Genomic DNA, 21,039 nt, shown 5'->3' on the forward strand with positions numbered 1-21,039 from the left:
AGAAATATAAGCTTAACCCCATAAGCATATTTCAAGCCTCTAATTGCCTCACATCTAACATCCCATTGGCCAAAGCAAGTCACAAGCCCAAGTCCAAAGTCAAGCACGGGGAAATCCATCTACCTCTAGTGGAAGGAACTGCAAAGTCACATAGCAAAGAACACGGCTCCAGAGAGGAGCAAAGAACTTGAGCCATTAACACAGTCTATGCACCTACCACACTCCTCATTTTTCAGGATGGAGCTCTAGTTACCTGGTCATCTTAGAAGCAGATATCAATGACACTATTTTGCTTCTCCTCCATATGATAAGCTCCACAAAGTCAAGGTCTTCACTGTATTCCCAGAACCTAGAACAGTACATGGCATGGAGTTAGTGTTAATCAATATTTCTTGAATGAATGAAAACCCCCTCGCCACTTCTTCACATTCTCACTTCCCAAGAGAAGGCTTCTGATTAGATACGTTTGTTACCCTCAAATATGGCACAGACTAAGAAGTTTGGACTTTAACCAGTATGTAGGCCATGGGGAGAGCCATTGCAAGTTTTCAAGCAGAGGAATAGCTTATTCAAATCCATGCCTTAATAACATTAAAATGTTATCAGTATTTGGGGGGAAAAATGAGAGGAGTCTGCAGATCAATTGGGAGGCTATTTGCAAGATCCCTAGTGAGAGACAAGAAGGTCCTGAAATAGAAAGTGGGGCTTGGGAAGGATGTGAGAAATACTGGGGGGTGCCGAATGGAGAGAACATGTCATTTCTTTGTTTGGCAAGAGAGAGGGAGATCTTGGGACATGCAGCTTGGAGTCCAGACAACTGGATGGATAGTTATAGATAAGGAGCAGGCTTGTAGGATGAAGTTGATCTGTTAGCTTGGGGCTTGTTGAGCTTGAAGTACATGTGGGACACCCAGCTGGAGCAACAAAAATTCAGAATTGGCCCTCAAAAGAGATTTCTCATTAATATCTTAATTAGATATTTACATCAAATATTATATTTACATATAATATGCAAACTCTTCCAAACCTGCTAGATACCCCCACTAGCTAAAGATCAAGCAAGCAGCTTGTTGCATGTTGTTTGATTTTCATAAGTCTCTGCACAGAAAGCAGAAAAAGACAAAGGCCAACATCAGGATATCAGGATCAGAGACAAACATATGACTACGTCCAGGAGTAAACAGCTTTCTTTTTTCAGAAGTTTAAACCCACCAAAGACAACCCCTAACTTTCATACACTCAATTAACAAGTATTTACTAGTCCATTCTCTGGGTTAGGCACAGTAAGGACTAGAGACCTAGGGATGAGTAAGGAAAAGCCCCTGCCCTCAAAGAGCTTAGACTCAGTGAGGAAGGAAAGGTTATGTACTCAGGTAAGTGCAACCAGGTGTTCCGGGGGGGGGCAGGATAAATGTCCAGGGGAGCTCGAAACAGGGGCTAGTCAATTTCATCTGACCAGAGGGTGGGAGATAGCAACAGACATCGAAGACTCTGGAGAGGTCTAAGTGGATGGGATGGACAATAAAGAACATTCCACGCCGGATGTAGTGGCTCATGCCAGTAATCCCAGCACTTTGGGAGGCCAAGGCAGGAGGATCATTTGAGGCCAGGAGTTTGAGACCAGCCCGGGAAACACAGCGGGACTTTGTCTCTACTAAAAAAAAAAAATTTTAAGATAAATTAGCCAGATGTGGTACACGTACCTGTAGTCCCAGCTACTCAGGAGTCTGAGGTGGGAGAATTGCTTAGACCCAGGAGGTTGAGGCTGCAGTGAGCCGTGTTTGTGCCACTGCACCCCAGTCTGGGCAACAGAGTGAGACCCTGTTTCAATAATAATTAATGAATTAAGAACATTTCAGATATAGTACACAGCTTGAGCCAGGGCTAGTGAAAGATGTGAACCAGCATACTGTATTAGTGTTCGGAAGGGCTGACACTTAGGGACAGGAGGAGGGAGGGAAAAGGATCAGGGGAAGGAAAGAACAAGGTAATGCAGGGTTCAGAGCATACAGCGCTTTAAACACCATGTGCAGGAACAAGAAATGTGTCCACGGTTTCCCTTCGCTGAAACATTTTGTGTAAGAGGCCCCAAAGGCCTGGCTCTCCCTGATTAAGGAGGGACAAAGTACCTCCTAAAGAACCCTGAATGATTACCTAAAAATGGATAAACTATTTTAATCTCCTGTATGTCATATTTATGATTAAAGTCTTAAAAATCCTGTGCTTGGTATTTCCGGTTTCAATGTGTGCTCGCACACCTTACCTCATGTAGTCTTCATGGCATTCAGGAAGCAGGTGTTACCAAATTTTGTTTGACAGATGAGACACTGAGATTTAGGAGTCCCTAACAAACACTTCTCGATGTAAAAATGAAAGCTGTTTTTCAAAAAGCCTTAAAGATTAGTGTGATAATGTTTAACTGAGTAGGTGTGTGTCCTTTGTTCTCAGGAGTGAGAAAAGTGTGTTTGGCTGCCAGATGGCTTTTGGAGACTTGTGTTGGTTAGGCCAGCAAAAATGCCCTCCAATCTGTGGACCAGCTGCACTAGCTGCACCCAGGAGCTTCTTAATAATGTAGAGTGTGAGTCTCCCCCTCCAGAGGTTTTCAGATTTGGTAGGTCAGGGGTGAGAATCTGGAAGGAATATTGTTAAGAAGCTCCTCAGGTAATTCTGATGCATGGCCAGGTGGAAGATTGGTCAATTGCCTCTTTTGGTTGCAAGGATAATTTGAGGCCCTGATGATAAAAATGTGGTCTGTAAGCCACCTGTCTCAGCATCACTCAGATGCAGTTTCCTGGACCTCGCCCAGACCTACCAAATTAGAAATCTCCAGAGGTGGCCATATTTTAAACAAACTCCCAAGATCCATTTGTTCGTTTATTTACAAATATTTCTTCAGGTCTAGGTATGTGGTAAACACCATTCCAGGCACTGGGATGTAAAGGCAAATGAGGCCAACAATGTCTCTCCCCTAAAGACACTTGCATTTTGACCCAGCTCTTTGAACGCTGGAGTTTGAGAACCACTATCTTAAAATAATACAGGGATTCAACCGAAGTTCCTATTGGGACTGCCTCGGTTATCCATTGCTGGTAACAAAACACTGCTAAAACTTAGTGGCTGAAAATGACAATGATTTCTCCCCCCCTCATGATGCAATGTGTTGGTTGGGTGATTCTCCTACAGGTCTGCTCTGGGTTCGACTGAGATAAACCTGGCATGGCTGGGCCCCTCTCCATGAAGTTGTTCATCTCAGGCTTCTTAGGGCATGGTGGTTTCAGGTTTCCAAGAGGGCCAACCCCAATGTGCCAATGCCTATCGAATATCTACCTGTCCTATGACAAACATGGCATGTAGATATTTGATAGGCATTGGCACACAGGCAAAACCAAGTCCTATGGCCATGCTCAGCCTCAGCGTGAAAGGGGAATTCACAGGAGTGTGGACACCAGAGAGTCACTTCTTTGGGGATCACTGCATTCTGTCACAGTTACTGTGGCTGCCCCTTGAACCTGGCATCTCTTTGTGTATCTTCTCACTTCCCCACTGTTCTCTAGTTTAAACTCCTAGGTGAAGGAATCCAATTGGTCTTGCTAAGCACGTCCATGGCTCACAGTCACCCCTACTCATGGGGATTTTAGGACTCAGCAGGATTGCAAGCAGAGCTGGTGTAAAGGAGATGAGAAGGACACTAGGGGTATCTTAAGCAACATGGCTAAACCTCCCATAGGAGAGTCATAAAATTCCCATGGTCAGGGCTTTAATCACCTTGATATAAAAATATGCCCCTAAATATTTTATGTATTTGTTGCTGGGAGCAAAGTTAAAGTTTTGTGTTTGATATTGATTACACGGATTTTTTAATGTTTCTTTTTGATTTTTGGAATAACACATATATGTTGTAGAAGTTTTAAAAATACAAAAACAAAAATTAAAATCACTAGTCATAGCATTACCTAGAAAAATCTTTTAGCACATTTGCTTTCACATTTTTGCTCATAAATGTGTTCTTCTTTACAGAGTTAGGCCAGGAATACAGCTTTCTGTCTTACACTCTTTGAATGCTGGAGTTTGAGAACCACTATCTTAAAATAATGCAGTGATTCAACAGGAGTTGAATCACTAGCATTATCACTAGTGCTAGCAGTTTCCCATGTCATTACACTCTCCTTGTAAAATAATTTTGAGTTATATAACAATCAGTGAGACATACTATTTCATAATCATCCAGTTGCTTGTTTCATATATATATATATATATATTTTTTTTTTTTTAGACAAAGTTTCGCTCTTGTTGCCCAGGCTGGAGTGCAATGCCGCAATCTCGGCTCAATGCAACCTCTGCCTCCCGGGTTCAAGGGATTCTCCTGCCTCAGCCTCATGAGTAGCTGGGATTACAGGCATGCACCACCACACCTGGCTAATTTTGTATTTTTAGTAGAGACAGGGTTTCTCCATGTTGGTCAGGCTGGTCTCGAATTCCCAACCTCAGGTGATCCGCCTGCCTTGGCCTCCCAAAGTGCTAGGATTACAGGTGTGAGCCACCATGCCCGGCTATTACATATATTTTGGCAATTATCAGCAGTGCTATAATGACTCATTTCTGTTCATAAGCCTTTATCTGCATTTGGATTTTTCCATTGAATAGATGGGGTTCATATCTTTTCTTTATACAGCACAGTTTTTAAGCTTACTTCAGTGTTTCCTAATAAATAGCTAAAGAGATATTTTCCCTCCTGAATGGGACCAACACTTCCCTCTGCTGCATATGCCATATGGCTTTGCAGAATGGGTCTATTTCCTTTTGCTCCATTTCCTCTTGTTTGACAGGCCTTGTCTATCCCCATTTCCGTGCGGGTACACAAGAGAGCCAGGCTGGGTTGGGTTTTCAGTGACTTTACCAGAACTACAGACAGAGCTGTACATGTTCCCACGGTCACCTCTTTATCCAAACCATGGAAAACTGCCCTTTTTTTTTTCTTTTCCATAACTGGCACAAGCTGTGTTTGGGTCAGGAACCCAACATGAACTACAAAGACTGACCTCCACCCAGAGAACTTGAGAAGAAGCTAGATAACACTGTTGGGAAATTACTCCCTCATGTGAATTGGCATTTGAATATGTGCTAGTATTATGCACATTTTTAAAATATCACTGAACTAAATGTAATGGAAAATAATACACTGGCCTTAGTAAGTCAAGGAACTTGGCCTGACTTCGGCATATCAATAAGGCAATCCAATGTCAACTAATTCACTCACTCATCAAACTCTCAGTAAGTGCTAGATTCTATCTAGGAGCCCAGCAGAAGAAAAGATGTTAGACAGTTAACAGTTAGAGTAGCAGACTTAAACAACTGTATATAATGTGTTAAAGTGAGAATCTAGTAGATAATGCAGAGGGAGAGGCCCCAAGCCTACCTAGGTAATCAAAGAAAGCTGGTTACTGCAGATTGTGCAGGATTGAGAGAAATATGAAGGTTGCCTCAATGCATTTACCCTACAGTGTGAGAATACTGTCACAGAGGCAGACAACATTGGGGCAGCTTCCCATGATTGATATTGCACTATATACAATTCTAGATTGCAATGAAATCAAAACCATGAGACACTAAGAGGGTTTTAGCTTCCCGTTATTTCCCGATAATTTTAATGAGGGATTTTACTGACTTTTTAATTCTTCTGCCCAAATATGGAGGTCATAGGCCCCACAGCTGGTTTGGAATTCGCTCACTCAGCAATACAGGTGGACAACAAAGGAATGTGCCCTTCACCTGTAGATCTTCCTTTTAAAAAAATTGAGATGGGGTCTCACTATGTTACCCAGGCTGGTCTCAAACTCCTGGCCTCAAGCAACCCTCTCACCTCGGCCTCCCAAAGTAATGGGATTACAGGCATGAGCCACTGCCCACCTGTGGCCCTTCTAACACAACTAGATGACTCTTGGGTGTGGAGGTTGGTGGGTGGGAGGGACATCCTGACTTACTTGTTACACATAGGGAAGAAATTTAGAGTGCATAGTGATATCCAATCACAGATTAGTTATACCTTATTTGGGACACTGCTGGACACATCTTTCTACATCTATCTATATCTCTTTTCTATATATCTACTGATTGATTATTAAGCTAGCAAGAAAAATTCTGGAAGGACTTTTGACAAAGAACATTTAGATACAACATCACCCTTCTTGCTCACTGCAGAAAAGCAAGCAATTTTTTGTAAGGGGCACATAGCCCTTTACAAATCTTGCTTAGACTTAATAGTCACAGCCTGTGTGGCTTCAAGAAGATCTTTCTAAAAGGGGCACACACATTGATGACTCAAGTCAAAATGTGATGAGAAGCATAAAAGAAAACAGACCAGGCCGGGCGCAGTGGCTCAAGCCTGTAATCCCAGCACTTTGGGAGGCTGAGGCAGGCGGATCACGAGGTCAGGGGATCGAGACCATCCTGGCTAACACGGTGAAACCCCGTCTCTACTAAAAATACAAAAAATTAGCCGGGCATAGTGGTGGGCACCTGTAGTCCCAGCTACTCAGGAGGCTGAGGCAGGAGAATGCAATGAACCCAGGAGGCAGAGCTTGCAGTGAGCCAAGATCATGCCACTGCACTCCAGCCTGGGTGACAGAGCGACACTCCGTCTTAAAAAAAAAAAGAGAGAAACAGACCAAATACTCTCTGGTGCAGGGATTAGAGAGCTCATAGCCAGTGGAGAAAATCTGGGAAGAGGCAGTTTCTAAGATGGACCTTAACCAGGATTTCAACAGGCAGAGACAGTCGAATGTGTTGTTTCGGGAGGTTGATATAGGTAACCTTCATTTTTCAAGGGGAAGCAAGAAAGAGGTTTGTGCCCGTACTTGGGCTGGGATGACCAAGGCTGGACAGGGGGTGACATTCAGGACCCAACTGAGAGACACTCAAGAAGGTGAAAAATGGGGAAACAGTAATGTTTTCTGATATGATAGCTGAAGAACTTCACAGGGATGAAGAAGAGTGTTATGGATGGAGGCCTCAGTGGCTGCTGCACAAAGTGAGTCCCTGAGCACTGCTTGGGCATCTCAGCAGGAAGTACTATGACCCTTATCAATCTGCACCCCTTATGTGAAGATGATGTGCCTTAGGAACTCTGCTGTCCCTGGCTGAACACGGATTCCTTTAACTTCACATGTGACTCATGTTTACAAAGGCATCGCTGGACAGTCCGTTTGGACTGTGATGCAATGACTGTGTGTACCATGGAAAAAATGAGAAAGACATCCTAGCAGGACACCAGGGCGCAGTTGAGGAAATCCTGTGGTGTGTCATCTATGCAACACTAGAAGCACCAGATCACTGGGCAGGCTGAATAGCATCCCCCTTTCTTAAAATGTCACCAGGAATTCGGAGCACAGTGTTCTCCTCGGCCCAGGACAGGTTTCCAGTTTCTCAGCAATGAAATGGTAAGCCAAGCAAGAACAGGTTTTCAGATGACTGTCTCTTCATGGATGTGACTTCCAGCAGAGCTGAGCAGTTGGAATTCTCCATCTCACTTCTCTGGCCATTCTGTTACCACCTGTATCAGGGACGCATCATTCCTGATCCCTGGGTCACTGAAACCATTTTTCCTTTTCTTTTATCTTTATCCAAAAGCTCTCTTCTGTTCCATCCCTCAGCCACATGAATTTCCAGTAGTAGTGAGAGTTCTTGATCTCCAGTTGTTTCCTTCAAGCAAGGTATGCATTGTTGTGCCCTGGTCACAGTTAGAGCCTTGGCTTGTTAAGAAACCTGGGCTTTGCACTTGGTCGGCAAAATTTGGAGGCAGCCAAGATGGAAAACAAAATAATTCTCTAAAAATATTAGGCATGCTTCATTACTTTTTTCCAAATGAGAATGTTTTTATTTAAAATCGGTTATACATCACATGGTAGAAAATTTAGACTGGGCACTGTGGCTCATGCCTATAATCCCAGCACTTTGGGAAGCCAAGACGGGAGGAATGCCTGAGCTCAGGAGTTCGAGACCAGCCTGAGCAAAAAGGCGAAACCCCATCTCTACAAAAAATACAAAAATCAGCCAAGTGTGATGGCATGCACCTGTAGTCCCAGCTACTTGGAAAGCTGGGGTGGGAGGATTGCTTAAGCCTGGGAGGTTGAGGCCACAGTGAGCTGAGATTGCACCTCTGCACTCCTGCCTGGGTGACAGAGATAGACCCTGTCTCAAAAAGAAAAAAAAGAAAGAAAGAAAAGAGAGAGAGAGAAAGGGAGGGAGGAAGGGATGAAAGGAGGGAGGGAGGGAGGAAGGAAGGAAGGAAGGAAGGAAGGAAGGAAGGAAGGAAGGAAGGAAGGAAGGAAGGAGAGAGAAATGAAAGAAAGAAAAATAAAGGAAGAAAATTCAGAAGGTACAAAAAGGTTTATGGCAAAAAGTAAACTTCCATCCCTCCTCTGCCCCACTCATACAGTTCCTCTTGGGGAGGTGATGACATTTCCAGTTTCAGTTTTGTGTGTATCTTGCATACTTCGATGTGTTTATTTTAAGGTCCACTGCTCTTAGCAAACATCATCACTACTATCCCTATTACTGCTGCCTTTCCAGTCACATGGTTAGCTTGCTTCTGGTCCCAGGAGAGCATGGTGGATGACATCAGAGACCCAAGGTCAAGAGCAGAGAGCCTGTGAACTGAGGGTCCCTATTTGCGGGTGGGGCGTGCCCTTTCTTCATCTCCTCTTCCCCTCTCCTTCTACCCCTTTCTATGGGCACCTCCTTTAAGAAGTTGATGTTCTGGGCCGGGCACGGTGGCTCACACCTGTAATCCCAACACTTTGGGAGGCCAAGGCAGGCAGATCACGAGGTCAGGAGACCGAGACCATCCTGGCTAACACGGTGAAACCCTGTCTCTACTAAAAAATACAAAAAATTAGCCGGGCATAGTGGTGGGCACCTGTAGTCCCAGCTACTCAGGAGGCTGAGGCAGGAGAATGGCGTGAACCTGGGAGGCAGAGCTTGCAGTGAGCTGAGATCACGCCACTGCACTCCAGCCTGGGCAACAGAGTGAGACTCCTTCTCAAAAAAAAAAAAAAAAAGAAGTTGATGTTCTGATCCTCAGTTCCATCCATCCAAGCATCAGTGATACCTAGAAGACCATTAGTAAAATTTCCCATTCTTTAGTTTATTACTCAGACAATGTTTTTGGTGTACATATATTGGAGGTCATAGGACAGAAGTTAATAAAACTTTGGTGTACATAAGATTCTTATAGGCTGGGTGTAGTGGCTCACGCCTGTAATCCCAACACTTTGGGAGGCCAAGGCAGTAGGATTGTTTGAGCCCAGGAGTTCGAGACCAGCCTGGACAAAATAGCAAGACCTCATCTAAACAAAGACACAAACAAAAAAAATTAGCCAGGTGTGGTGGCATGCGCCTCTAGTCCCAGCTACTCCAGAGGCTGAGGCGGGAAGATCACTTGAGTCCAGGAAGTGGAAGCTGCAGAGACCCATGGTCACATCACTATACTCCAGTCTGGGTGACAGAGCAAGACTCTGTACCAAAAATAATTATAGTAAATTATAAAATGCAGGTTCTTGGGTGCCACACCCAGAGATTCAGAAGGTTCATGGCTCAGGCCAGAGTCTGGTTTTCCACATGGACTTCTTCCCCCATGGTGACCTGGTGACTGTGATCTGCATGGCTCCTGGATCACACTTCCAGAAACACTGCCTTCACTATTATTACTGACTCTCATCCCTAGAATCCTCTGTTAGGGATTACTGAGTATTTCCTTCATCATTGCTGGTTTTTCAAAGCCATGACCACTGTATGACTATTCTACATTACCTGGGTGTTTTCCTCTTTGTTTTCAGTATATGAACTTTGAAGTTGTGGTTGAGAGACTCCTGACAAACCCATTTTCCCTGGGTTTTGTAAGATGACACCACCCCTTTCAGGGAAGGCGATTGTTTCGGGCAGCTGCAGTTCAGGACGCCAACTTCCACTCTCTGCATGTCTCATCATCTCAGCTTCTGTTGATGGAAGCATCCTCAATGCTCTGAGTTTCCAGAGCAGGATCTTAAAGTCCCTACACTTACGTTTCTGTTTTCCCATGTGGTAGCAAATCCATATGGTGGTCCACAGGTCCATTACAGTCTGGTCCTCTGTCAGTTTTACAGTATGGACATCCAAAGGGTGTTTTTCAAACTCCCTCCATCCTTGAGGGTTCCCACAAGTGTCCTTGAAGGTCTGGGAATCATCTGAGTTTATTGTTTAATGTCATCTTTCCATCTCTATGATAATATTAAAAATACACGCATAATCTGGCCTGTCTGGCTGACCCCCTTATAGCGGAAGGCTGCTATATAATTTTGGTTCCCTTATTTGAATCTGTGTTTACCACCAAACTGGCACCAACTGACCACCCCAAGGGAAAGAATTTACTTTTTGATGAGTTGACAAGCACATTTGGCAGCCATGAGGTTGGCTTGGCTCCCTGTCCAGCTGAGACTGAAAGGCTGTCCTTCTTGGGACTAGAGGATGAAGGGAGGGCCCTACGGGTTCTGGTGCCTGATACCTCTCTGACTCCATCTCCTGCAGCTTTCTCCCTTGCTCACCAGCTTCTTTAATCTAGAGGGGCTCCCTCAAGGGCCTTGGTATCACCCATCCTATTCTCTCTGACCAGAAGATTCTTCCCCCAGATACTGGCAAGAATAACACCCTCATCTCCTTCAGGTCTTTGCTTAAGTGTTTGCTTAAGAGATTATGTTTCTCAATCCTATTTAAAATTACAACTCTCCCCCCATCCCTCTCCCTACTATACTTACCCTGCTCTTTTTGCAATTCATTTATTTATGATGTTTATTCCTTGTACCTTGCTCTATTAGACCGCATGCTCCATGAGAGCAGGGATATTTTTGTTTTGTTCACAGATGTCTCCCAAGCACTTAGAGTAGTGCCTGATACATAGTAGGGTATATAATAAACATTTAATGAATGAATTTACCAATGTCTAATTGACAACAATCCCTTCATCACTGCTTTTGTACTCATACTAAATTTATCAGTTTTACAGACAAAATCCCTCTTTCACAGTGATAATTTGCAGAGGAAAGACTTTTTTTTTTTTTTGAGATGGAGTCTCACTCTGTTGCCCAGGCTGGAGTGCAGTCAGTGGTGCAATCTCGGCTCACTGCAACCTCTGCCTCCTGGGTTCAAGTGATTCTCCTGCCTCAGCCTCCCAAGTAGCTGGTATTACAGGGATATGCCACCACACCTGGCTAATTTTTGTATTTTTTTTAAGTAGAGACAGGGTTTCACTATGCTGTCCGCGCTGTTCTCAAACTCCTGACCTCAGGTGATCTGCCTGCCTCAGACTCCCAAAGTGCTGGGATTACAAGCATGAGCCACCTTGCCCAGCCGAGAAAGACACTTTTCAATGGATAAAACATTAGGCTGAAATGTTTGTGTTTCTCAAAGTGAGATCCATCAAGTCCAGGAGCCTCAGAACACAGGCTCAGGGGATGAAGTGTCCTGAATTTGACTAACACTTCTCTAGCACGCTCCTGGCTGACCACCCTCTCGCTCCTGAGCCAGAAATAAACATCTTGCCGTCATTTACCACGCCTGGTGACTCTTTGTCGGTAGGCAGGGTGGGCTTCACCCTCCATGAAAGGAGCCTCTCACTTTTTTTTGAACAATTCTGGAGTAGCCATTTTCCCTCTCTTTACATCATTTTCTTTAGCTTGCCAACTTTTGAATTTGTTTCATTTTTCCAGATTATGAAAGAAACATACATAAGATTTAGAGAATTATAAAGACATACAAAAAAATAGACGCCCAGAGACTTGAAATTCTCCTAATTTGTAAAAGATAACTTCTGTAGCCTGCCTCTCTGCACATAAATGCAATACTCAGACACACTACCAATAATATTTTGGTGCAGTTTTTCTAGTTTTTGTTCTATGTGTATGCATTAAATTGAAATACAAGAAGTTGCTGACGTTCAACCATTTCGACCCATAAAATGGCAATTTTATATTTATTTGAGACAGAGTCTTGCTCTGCTGTCCAGGTTGGAGTGCAGTGGCACAACTAGGACTCACTGCAGCCTCAACTGCCCTGACTCAAGTGGTCCTCCCACCTCAACCTCCCAAGTAGCTGGGACCACACATGGGTGCCACCACATCCAGCTAATTTTTTTCTTATTTGTAGAGACAGGGTCTCACTACACTGCCCAGACTGGTCTCAAACTCCTGTACTCAAGCAATCCTCCCACCTTAGCCTCGCTAAGTGCGGGGATTACACGTGTGAGCCACTGCACCCTGCCTGGTAATTTATAGTTCAACCTACTTAATTCCCACATACCATACCATGTGTATTTTACATCATATTCTTTTCATGTCATTCTAACAGCACCACTTGCCCATGTATTTATGGATTCTCGGGCTCTTCATAAGCTTGTGTTAACAGCACAAATAATTGATGAGCATTAGCGTCTCAGCTCAGAGCACTGCTTTGTAAATCATTGGAGCAGTACAAGTAGGACAGACTTCCCAAGTCTTGATGCGAATGACGATCCTCAGTGATTCTTCCAGGAAACTCTTCCTATAAATTCCCTTAGCCAACTGCCTGCATACAGTGCCTGGCACTCGATTTTCTGCCCCAGTGGCAGCTTCTGGGAATGCTGCTAATAACTATGTTTAGATGTTCATCTCTTGTTCCTCTTGTACAAATCTGGTCCATTACCTGTGATGTATATTCAGTTTGTAGTGTATCTTACTCTCCAATAAAATGATGCCCTTTTGTTTTCTTTGTTGTTATTGTTTTTCATGGTTTCTGGATTTTTCAGCCAGGTACAGTCTACCGGCACTAAGAGAGAGAGCTGACTGTATTTTTGAGCTTCGCAAGAGGAGGGCTGCTCTTAGGGTCCTGGCTTTCTCTCAGCAAACATCATTAGGACTATCAGCTCTCTGTCATTTCATCACAGAAAAGTCCCTGAGGAGTCCATGGTCCAGGTGGTTCCATCATGTTGTGATCCTGCCTCCAAAGTGATTGCCCAGAGATGGTAATCTACGTGGGTCCTCTCTGGACCAGTCGATATGGGACTGAGTACAGCTCTATTCCCAATTGGGCTTTAATTTGCTCTACACTTGGCTGAGTTCAACAATAGCCTAAGAAGATTATGTGCCCATTCAAAAGCCCCATTTACGTAAGGTTTGGGAGCTTATGATATAAGATCAACTGTCATTGGTAATAATAACCTTATGTCACTCCAGGTGCAACAGCTTAAAAGGATAGACTTTAACATTTTGGCCCCAAGAATAAAACAGTAACAGGAGATTAGAACATTTAAAGGTAATCTGTAGCCTACAAACACATCAAAGGGTAGAGAAAATAAGGCAAAAAACCCCACAAAATTTAATGACATATAGCTTCTCTTATCATCAATACACGGTAATCTACTACACAGAGAGGCAGTCTGTCCTAAAATCTAACACCCTGACTTTGAGATCAGATTGACTTGTGTTCAAATCCTCACCCCCTTAACAGCTGTGAACAGCCCCTAGATTGTTTTCTCTTCTGTAAAACTGAGCTAAAACACCCACTCTGTAGAGTGATGGTAAGGATTAAAGACAGAATATATATAAAATATTCATCATACTTGAGCTTGATAATAGCAGTTATTGTAACTAGATATACACAAAACAATAATTTTTAATTTGATCTTTTAAATGCTTATTATTGCAAACATGTCATTGTGACGTTAACTTTTAAAAAAACCCAAACTTACTACTCCAGAAAAATGACTAGTTATATTTTCCCATATTTCCTTCTAGTCTTGGTGAATGTGTCAACACCATGTTTATACAATCTATTTGTGTTTTTAGCTTTTTTTTTTTTTTTGAGACAGAGTCTCGCTCTGTCACACAGGCTGAAGTACAAATGGTGCCATCACAACTCACTGCAGCCTTGACCTTCCAGGCTCAAGAGATCCTCCCACCTCAGCCTCCCAAGTAGCTGAGGCCACAGGTGCATGCCACCACATCTGGATACTTTTTTTTTTTTTTTTTTTTTGTAAAACTGGGGTCTTGCTATGTTGCTCAGGCTGGTCCTGAACTCTTGGGTTCAAGCTACTTTCTCACCTGGATCTCCCAAAGTGCTGGGATTACAGGCATGAGCCACCTCACCCGACCTGTTTTCCGCGTTTTTTTTTTTTTTCATTTAACATTGTATGGTAAGTTTTCCCTGTTGCAACATGGTCTTTTTAACTTAGTGTAAGATAGTTATTATTTCAACTAATGTACCATAACCTAATTAATCATCCCTCTGTTGTTGAGTACTTAATTTCTTTCCAATTTGGGGAGTATTCTTTCATTTTGTTCCTGCTTCTGTTATGGTGATTTAAAACGCATGATTTTTAAAATATTTAGGTCTTTCCTTTAGGTGTAAGCATGTTCCTAGCTCAAATTTGAGGGCATCGTTTAAGCTAACAGCTGTTAGCTGTGGGAAAAGAATAGGTAGTTTCAGTCTAGGAGTCAGCAAATTAAGACAACTTCGAAAATTCACACATCCTCCGTTGACCTCGGTTTCCTCATCTCAGCAGTTGGCAAACTGGCCTGAGGATGACGGCTGATTTTGGTAGGCACTCAAGAAATGGATCTTTAAGGTGGTCTAAACACGTTTACGTTCCTTATTTCATTCAACTTCCACTCGGGGGCCCAGATCGAAGCGTAGGTATTCACAATGGTTGAAGCACAGAGAGGATAAGGCAGTGGGGAAAGGACAGAGAATGCCTCCTGCTGAGCCCGGGGGCGCTGGGTGGAGCTCTGCGGGGGGCGTCGCCTGCCCCTCCAGGGGGCTCCTCCTTCCGGGGGCTCCGGCCCCGCCCGGCTCCGAGCATGCCCAGTGCGCTCCCCGCCCGTCCGAATGGTGCTGAGCGGGCGCCGCGGCTCCAGGTTTTGCTGGCGACTCGAGGCCGGGCCGGGTCGGGCGGGGCGCGGGCGGTCCTGCCCCTGGACTCCGGGCTCCGTCGGAAATCCCCCCGAGGCGACGCACGGGCGGCACCCGCTGCAGCGGCGCTATCCCGGGACGTGCGACTCCGGGACAAGGACCGAAATGAGGTTCCAGGGGCTGCCGGGGCCTCAGTCTATCCCTGGAACGACTGCCCCCAGGACCTGGCACCCAGGCCCGACTGGAGAGTTCCAGCCATCTCTGCATCCCTTCGTTCACATATTCAACAAATAATGTTTGAGCGCCTAGTGTGTGCTAGACGGTATTGCAGGGGGGTCACTGCAGTAAAGACAAGCAGAGCTACAGCCCCAAAGCTGACATTTAGGAGGGAATACAACATGAGAATTAAACAAATCGGAGGAAAAGCCAAAGTGACCGACCTCATCTGCTCCTCTGCCTCCTTGCCGTTCCCTAAGCGGTCCGGCGCTCTTTTGGGTCTTTGCATTGGCTGTTCCCTCGGCTAGGAATGCTCTTCCCCGCTGATCTGCGTGGCTGAAATACCACTATCACCCTCTCAGTGTCACCCAATCAGACCGCCCATCAGCTCAAGGGCCCTATCCGACCGTTTCACTGAAAATTCACTGCTTACCTCCAGCCCCAAATCTCCTGACCCTGCTCTTTTTCCTCTTAGAACTTACCACTTTCTAATATAATGCATAGTTTGCTAATTTGCTGTTTATCTGTTACCTGTCCCTCTTTCCTCAAACTCCACTAGGGGACAGAATTTTTGTCTATTTGTTCCCCACGCGAGAAAAACCAGAATAGGTGCTCAATAAATATTTGCTGAAAATGGATAAATCATGTTAAATGCTATGAAGAAAATAGAGTACATGGAGTGGCCAGGAGCAGAGGGCTAATTGAGGAAGGTGGTCAGGAAAGGCCTCTCTGAGGAGGGGACCTATGTACAATGAGAAGGCGCTGGCTACGTGAAAAGCTGGGCAAGGACGTCCCACAGAGGGAAAAGCGGGCGACAATGTCCTGAGGCTAGTGAAGTTCGAGTGTTTGATGGACAGAAAGGTGCTCTAGGATCCGCAGGAAGGCAGGTGTGAGATGAGACGGAAGTGGGAAGCAGGAGCACAGATCAGGTACGGGTCCCACGAGCCTTGGGGAGGTTTAACCAGGGAAGCTTACTAGTGCCAAGGGACGAGCACTGGACTGGAAGTCAGCGGGACCTCAGCTCAACCGCGCACCCGTCGTGCAAGACTCCTCATTTCAAAGTTTCTTTGGGCGCCGACTTCTTGCCTTCCCTAGGCATGAAATCACTGAGGGCCTGGCACACAGTAGGTGCCCAGTCATGGTTGTGGAACGAATGGCTGCATGCATGCTCGAGGGAACTCAGGACCTGCCCGGAGCTCGGCGGAGAGCCCCGGTGGCCCTAGGAGATGCGTCGGGGCGCGCCAGCCCGGGGCGGGGGCGGGAGAACACCGCAGGCCGGCCCGGACGCCCGCCCCCCGCCCGGCGCGCGGGCCCGTCGCGGCCAGCCCGGCCGGCGGGAACCGCCCGCGGGCGGCACTGGGCATGCTCAGACGGCGGCCAGGTCGCGCCGCGAGCGAGCTTCCGCGCCGCCCGCACGCGCGACCTACCTGGGCGCTCCGCGCCCCCGGATGCTGCAGGTACGGGCCCGTGCGACCCCTGCGGGCCGGGGGTAAGGCGCGGGGCTGCCGGGGGCCGGGGTCGCGCTCGGCGCCACCCCGCCCCCACCCGTCCCTGGGGCGCGCGGCGGACGCGCGGGCGGGCTGGCGGGTGCGGCTGCACCGGGATCCCCGCACCACGTCGGGGCGGGGAGGGGGTGCCCCGCTGCGCTCACCTGGCAGGGCCGGGGCGGGAGGGCGCGGGCGGGGCGCCGGGTGGGGCTCGGCCGGGGCGGGCGGGCGGCCGGGACGCGGCGCCGGAGCGTGGGCGTGCGCTCCGGCCGGGCAGGGGCGGGCGCAACCCGCGGAGCCCGTGCGGCCGGCACCTCTGGAGGACCCCGTGTCGCCGCGACCCCGGCCCGGGGCTCCGAGGGGGCGCACAGCCCGCGGGGAGCTAGCCGAGAGCGGCGGCCAGCGCTCGGCTCCCAGGGCGAATCCGCCTCTCGGCTTTCAAAGATGGCATTTCCTGGGCCTGGCACGAAACTCCAGCGCCAATAAATCCTCCCCTTTCCGCGGGCGATATGGAATGATTTATCAGGTACCTGCGGTGAGACAGCTGCAGAGGGGGGAGTGTATGTGAGAGTGCCCAGCCCCCCCCCCCCGAAATTCTCATTTTCAGCTACCTAAACTTACTGAGAAGTTGCGGTTGCCTTAAAAATTCATGGGAAGTTGAGACAACTTGACACCTGGGTTTTCCAGGCTGGTGGAAAGAGCTTGTGACTTGGAAACTGGAGACCTCCGTTCAAGTTGGGCTCCCCCTTGGCCAGCTGGTGACCTTGGACAAGTTGTTTAACCTCTCTGGTCCTCAGTTTCCTCCCTTGCAAACAGCTGGTAATAATGTCTACCTCGCTGGGTTGTTGAGTGGATTAAGTGGGATAAATTATGTGGAGGTGTTTGGCACCGTGCCCGGCACAAAGCTAGCAAGCAGTTGGCGTGATGTGAATTTAATTCGTTTAGAGACCCTCGTGGCTCTCATTTCAGCAGGAAATTCGAATTAGGAAACCATCTTCAGGGCCTAGTGGTGGAGTGACAGACCCTGTCTCTGTGCCCAGGAGAACTTCTGCCGAAGTCAAGGCCTTCGGAAAAACAATTTAGCCGAATTGTAATCAGAGAGCATCTCCTTTAAAAGCAGTTTTATACATTCAAAAACTCCAGAAGTTGGCAGTTTGGCTTCACTTACAAAAGAGCTGTTTTGCAAGATGATCCATCTTGCAAATGTTTAAGCAGATGATGGGAGAAAGTAAAGCCTGCTTAGGAAGATTTCTGTTTTAAAAAGCTCCCAAATCCAACTTTAAGTGATTATTTAGATCAGGGTTTCTCAGCCTTGCACTGTTGACATTTGGGGTTTGATAATTCTTTGTGTCCTGGGCATCGTAGGGTTTAGAAGCATCCCTGGTCTGTAGATTCTAGTAGCAATTCCTGTCCCCCGGTTGTTCCAACGAAAAATGCCTCCAGTATTGTCAGATGTCCCCTAGGGAGCAAAATGCCACCCCCGCACCCCTTTAGAACCACCAATTTAATTCTTGCTTTCTGTCATTAGCCCGAGTTGTTTGAGAATTTTATCTTGTGCTTTTGTAATAACTAACCTTTGCATAGCCTTATAGAACTTACAGAGTACATTCACCTGTATCATCTCGTTTAATCTTTACAACTCCCTTGTGAGGCTGGTGTCACTCCCATTTTACAGATGAGGACATTGAGGCTCTGACCAGCCAATTACACAGTATGTCGTAGAGCTGGGGTGTAACCCAAGTCTCCTGGTTCCAAGGGCAAGTCTTTTTCTTCTGTATCAAGCTGCCTGTCCCTTTGTTGTATGGAGGCTTTGATATGGATGACTTGCCGGATGATTAAATCAAGATGTGAAGTATATTGGAAGTTGGAAACTTTTCTGAGATTGACTAGTTGAAAATTAACAACAGTAAGCTATTATCTGACAGAGTGGGCCATTCTAGTTAAATATTCTAGTTTATAGCGAGCTCCCATAAATCCCACATGCAGTTAATGGAATACCAATTTGCAGAGAATTGGAGTAGAATAGAACGTGCCTAATACTCTGTATTGATCCTGCGTTGTCTCTGGTGATTTGCCATCTCCTAAAAAGGACTCATATATGCAAATTAGACATTAGCTGGGGAATATAAAAGGTCAAGTTACTGAAGGCATTTCAGAGTAGCTGAGGCATTTATTGAACTTATATATGGCAGATGTAGTGCTAGGTGGGGATGTGGGGTGCACCCCAGAGAATCCAGGTTGCCTGCATCCACTTCCCTGTGGGAAAGGGCAAGTCCTGGTCAGGCCAGACAAGTGGTGGGCCCTCAAACAGCTTGGGGCAGGAGAAAAAGCCCAAGTTACCATGGAAGCAGATTCAGGATCCCTTACCATATTATCAGTCATGTCTCTGACCCCTCGATTCATCTTTTATAATACAGAAGATACTCCGGTAGTTTTAAGCATTCTCATTCAAGTCTCAGAGACCTGGTTAGGGAGGCAAGGTCAGAGACAAATCTTATCCCTGGAAAAAGTTAGGGTTCCGAGGTGGTAATTGGCTTCAGAGAATTGAGAGCAATGCTTTGTTGGCTGTGAACTGGAAGGTTTCACACACAGTGGGGTTTGGCAGCAACAAACCCCACCCCGTTCCCCACCTTACAGATAAGGAAACTGAGCTGGCAAAGGTACAGTGGGGCCAGGAGCAAGAGGGACCAATTTTGACCTTCTGAACTACAGGTCCAGGCACACAAGAGACATTTTCTAGGACAAGCATAACCTACCAGAAGGGCTCAGCTTTGGGGATGGGAGGGAGTGAGAAGACATGGCACCCTGCCCTTCCCCAACCCTCAGGGTTTGTGGTGGTTGAGAAGAGACCAGCAATTTGTGGTCCCTACATCTTTCCCCAGGAGAGCTCACCTTCCAGCATTGCGGTCCTGGAAAGCAGGGACAATGCCTCTTTATCTTTTCCCAAGATCTGTTGTAGAAGCTGGAATGCTGAAGGCACCCAGCACATACCCTGGTCTGGAAGGGCTGGTGGTGGTGGGATAGCCTACCCAAGCATCAGCTCTTCATACCAACTCTAATAGAGACAGGAGGAGACCAGGTCAGTGTCCACACTGCTCTTGGCTGGGTCCAGGTGACCTCAGAGCCTGATCTTATAGGTGTCTTCTTTCCTCTGGCCGAGAAGGACCTGAGAAGTGCTTGGTAAGCCCCTGGCTGAAAACTGATTTGGTAATGGGTTCTAAGACCCAGAAATCTTGCATCTCCAGAGCTTCTGCTTGTGTGTGCACCTGAAGCTTCCCACTGCCCCCAGGTTAACTTATTATTCTAAGACCAGGTGTGAGCACAGATTTAACAGTAAATTGAGATTTATTGAGTCTCTACCATGTATTAGGCCATAGGGCTACAGAGATGAACCCTGAACCCCTGCCTTGGAAGGATTCATGGTGGATTTGGAAAGACAGTTTGTATATGTGTATGTGTGTCGCCATCCATCTGTCCGTGGTCCTGTAAGTACTTTAAAAGGATAAGCTAGATGCAAGAGACACCAGAGGATGCAGCCATTCATTCCGATGGGCATCAGGAGACACTGTGGGGAGTATTTCTAACTATGGGGAGAAGTTAGTTCTAACTTCAAGGCATAATTTAAATTAAGCCTCAAAGTTAGGAACAAGATGGCATTTGGGGCAGGAAAAACAGCAGGGGCAAAGGCATGAAGAGACTTTGTGGATCGTAGGCATGGTGACTCTTCTCCAAGTCCAACCTGGTCTTTTTTGTTTTTTGAGACAAGGTCTCACCCTGTCATTGGGCTGGAGTGCAGTGGCCCAATCATGGCTCAAGCAGTCCTCCTTGTACCTCGCATCTGGGACTACAGGCATGTGCCACCACACCCAGCTAATTTTTTATTTTTTGTGGAGACAAAGTCTTACTATGTTGCCCAAGTTGGTCTCGAACTCCTGGGCTCAAACAGTCCTCCTGCCTTGGCCTCCCAAAGTGTGGACATTATAGGCGTGAGCCACCGCACCCAGCCAAGTCCAGCCTCTTGATGTTCGCTAATGCAGAACACACCTGCTGTAGTTAGGGTCTGCCTTATCTCTGTACATGGGCCAGGCCTTACCCAGCCCAGGGCTAAGTGCCTATTCTCCTTGTTTTCACCTGGATGGGAGCAATGCCACTGTGTTGTCTTTGAGGCAGAAGTAACTTCTGCAGGGATGCCTCCGGTTTTAGTTATCAGCACTAATCTGTACTTATTGGTTGCCACACACTGTTGTGAGTGCTCTCCAAATATTAACTTAATTCATTTAATCTTCACAGCAACCCTGTCGCCAGGCTGCCTCCCAGGTACAAGTAAGTGGGGGATGAACTCCTCTGCCCAGTGTGTATCCGTCTGTGGGTGATGCTCTGATTGTGGCCCGGCCTCCCCCTGGCTGCCTTTACATAGATGTGC

At 46.6% G+C, this 21,039-nt stretch overlaps 1 protein-coding gene across 3 annotated transcripts in view; it reads left to right on the forward strand.

Moving 5' to 3' along the window:
• The first annotated feature begins 16,503 nt into the window (after window positions 1–16,503).
• Window positions 16,504–21,039, forward strand: part of PTPN3 (protein tyrosine phosphatase non-receptor type 3) — a 120,898-nt gene continuing 116,362 nt past the window's right edge. For all 3 annotated transcript variants that reach the window (XM_055271549.2, XM_055271550.2, XM_063636141.1), the window contains exon 1: window positions 16,504–16,586. The gene's annotated coding sequence lies outside the window, so the exon portion shown is untranslated. The remainder of the gene's footprint in view (window positions 16,587–21,039) is intronic.

Source organism: Symphalangus syndactylus, chromosome 3 (genome assembly GCF_028878055.3).
Source record: "Symphalangus syndactylus isolate Jambi chromosome 3, NHGRI_mSymSyn1-v2.1_pri, whole genome shotgun sequence".
Lineage (NCBI taxonomy): Eukaryota > Metazoa > Chordata > Mammalia > Primates > Hylobatidae > Symphalangus > Symphalangus syndactylus.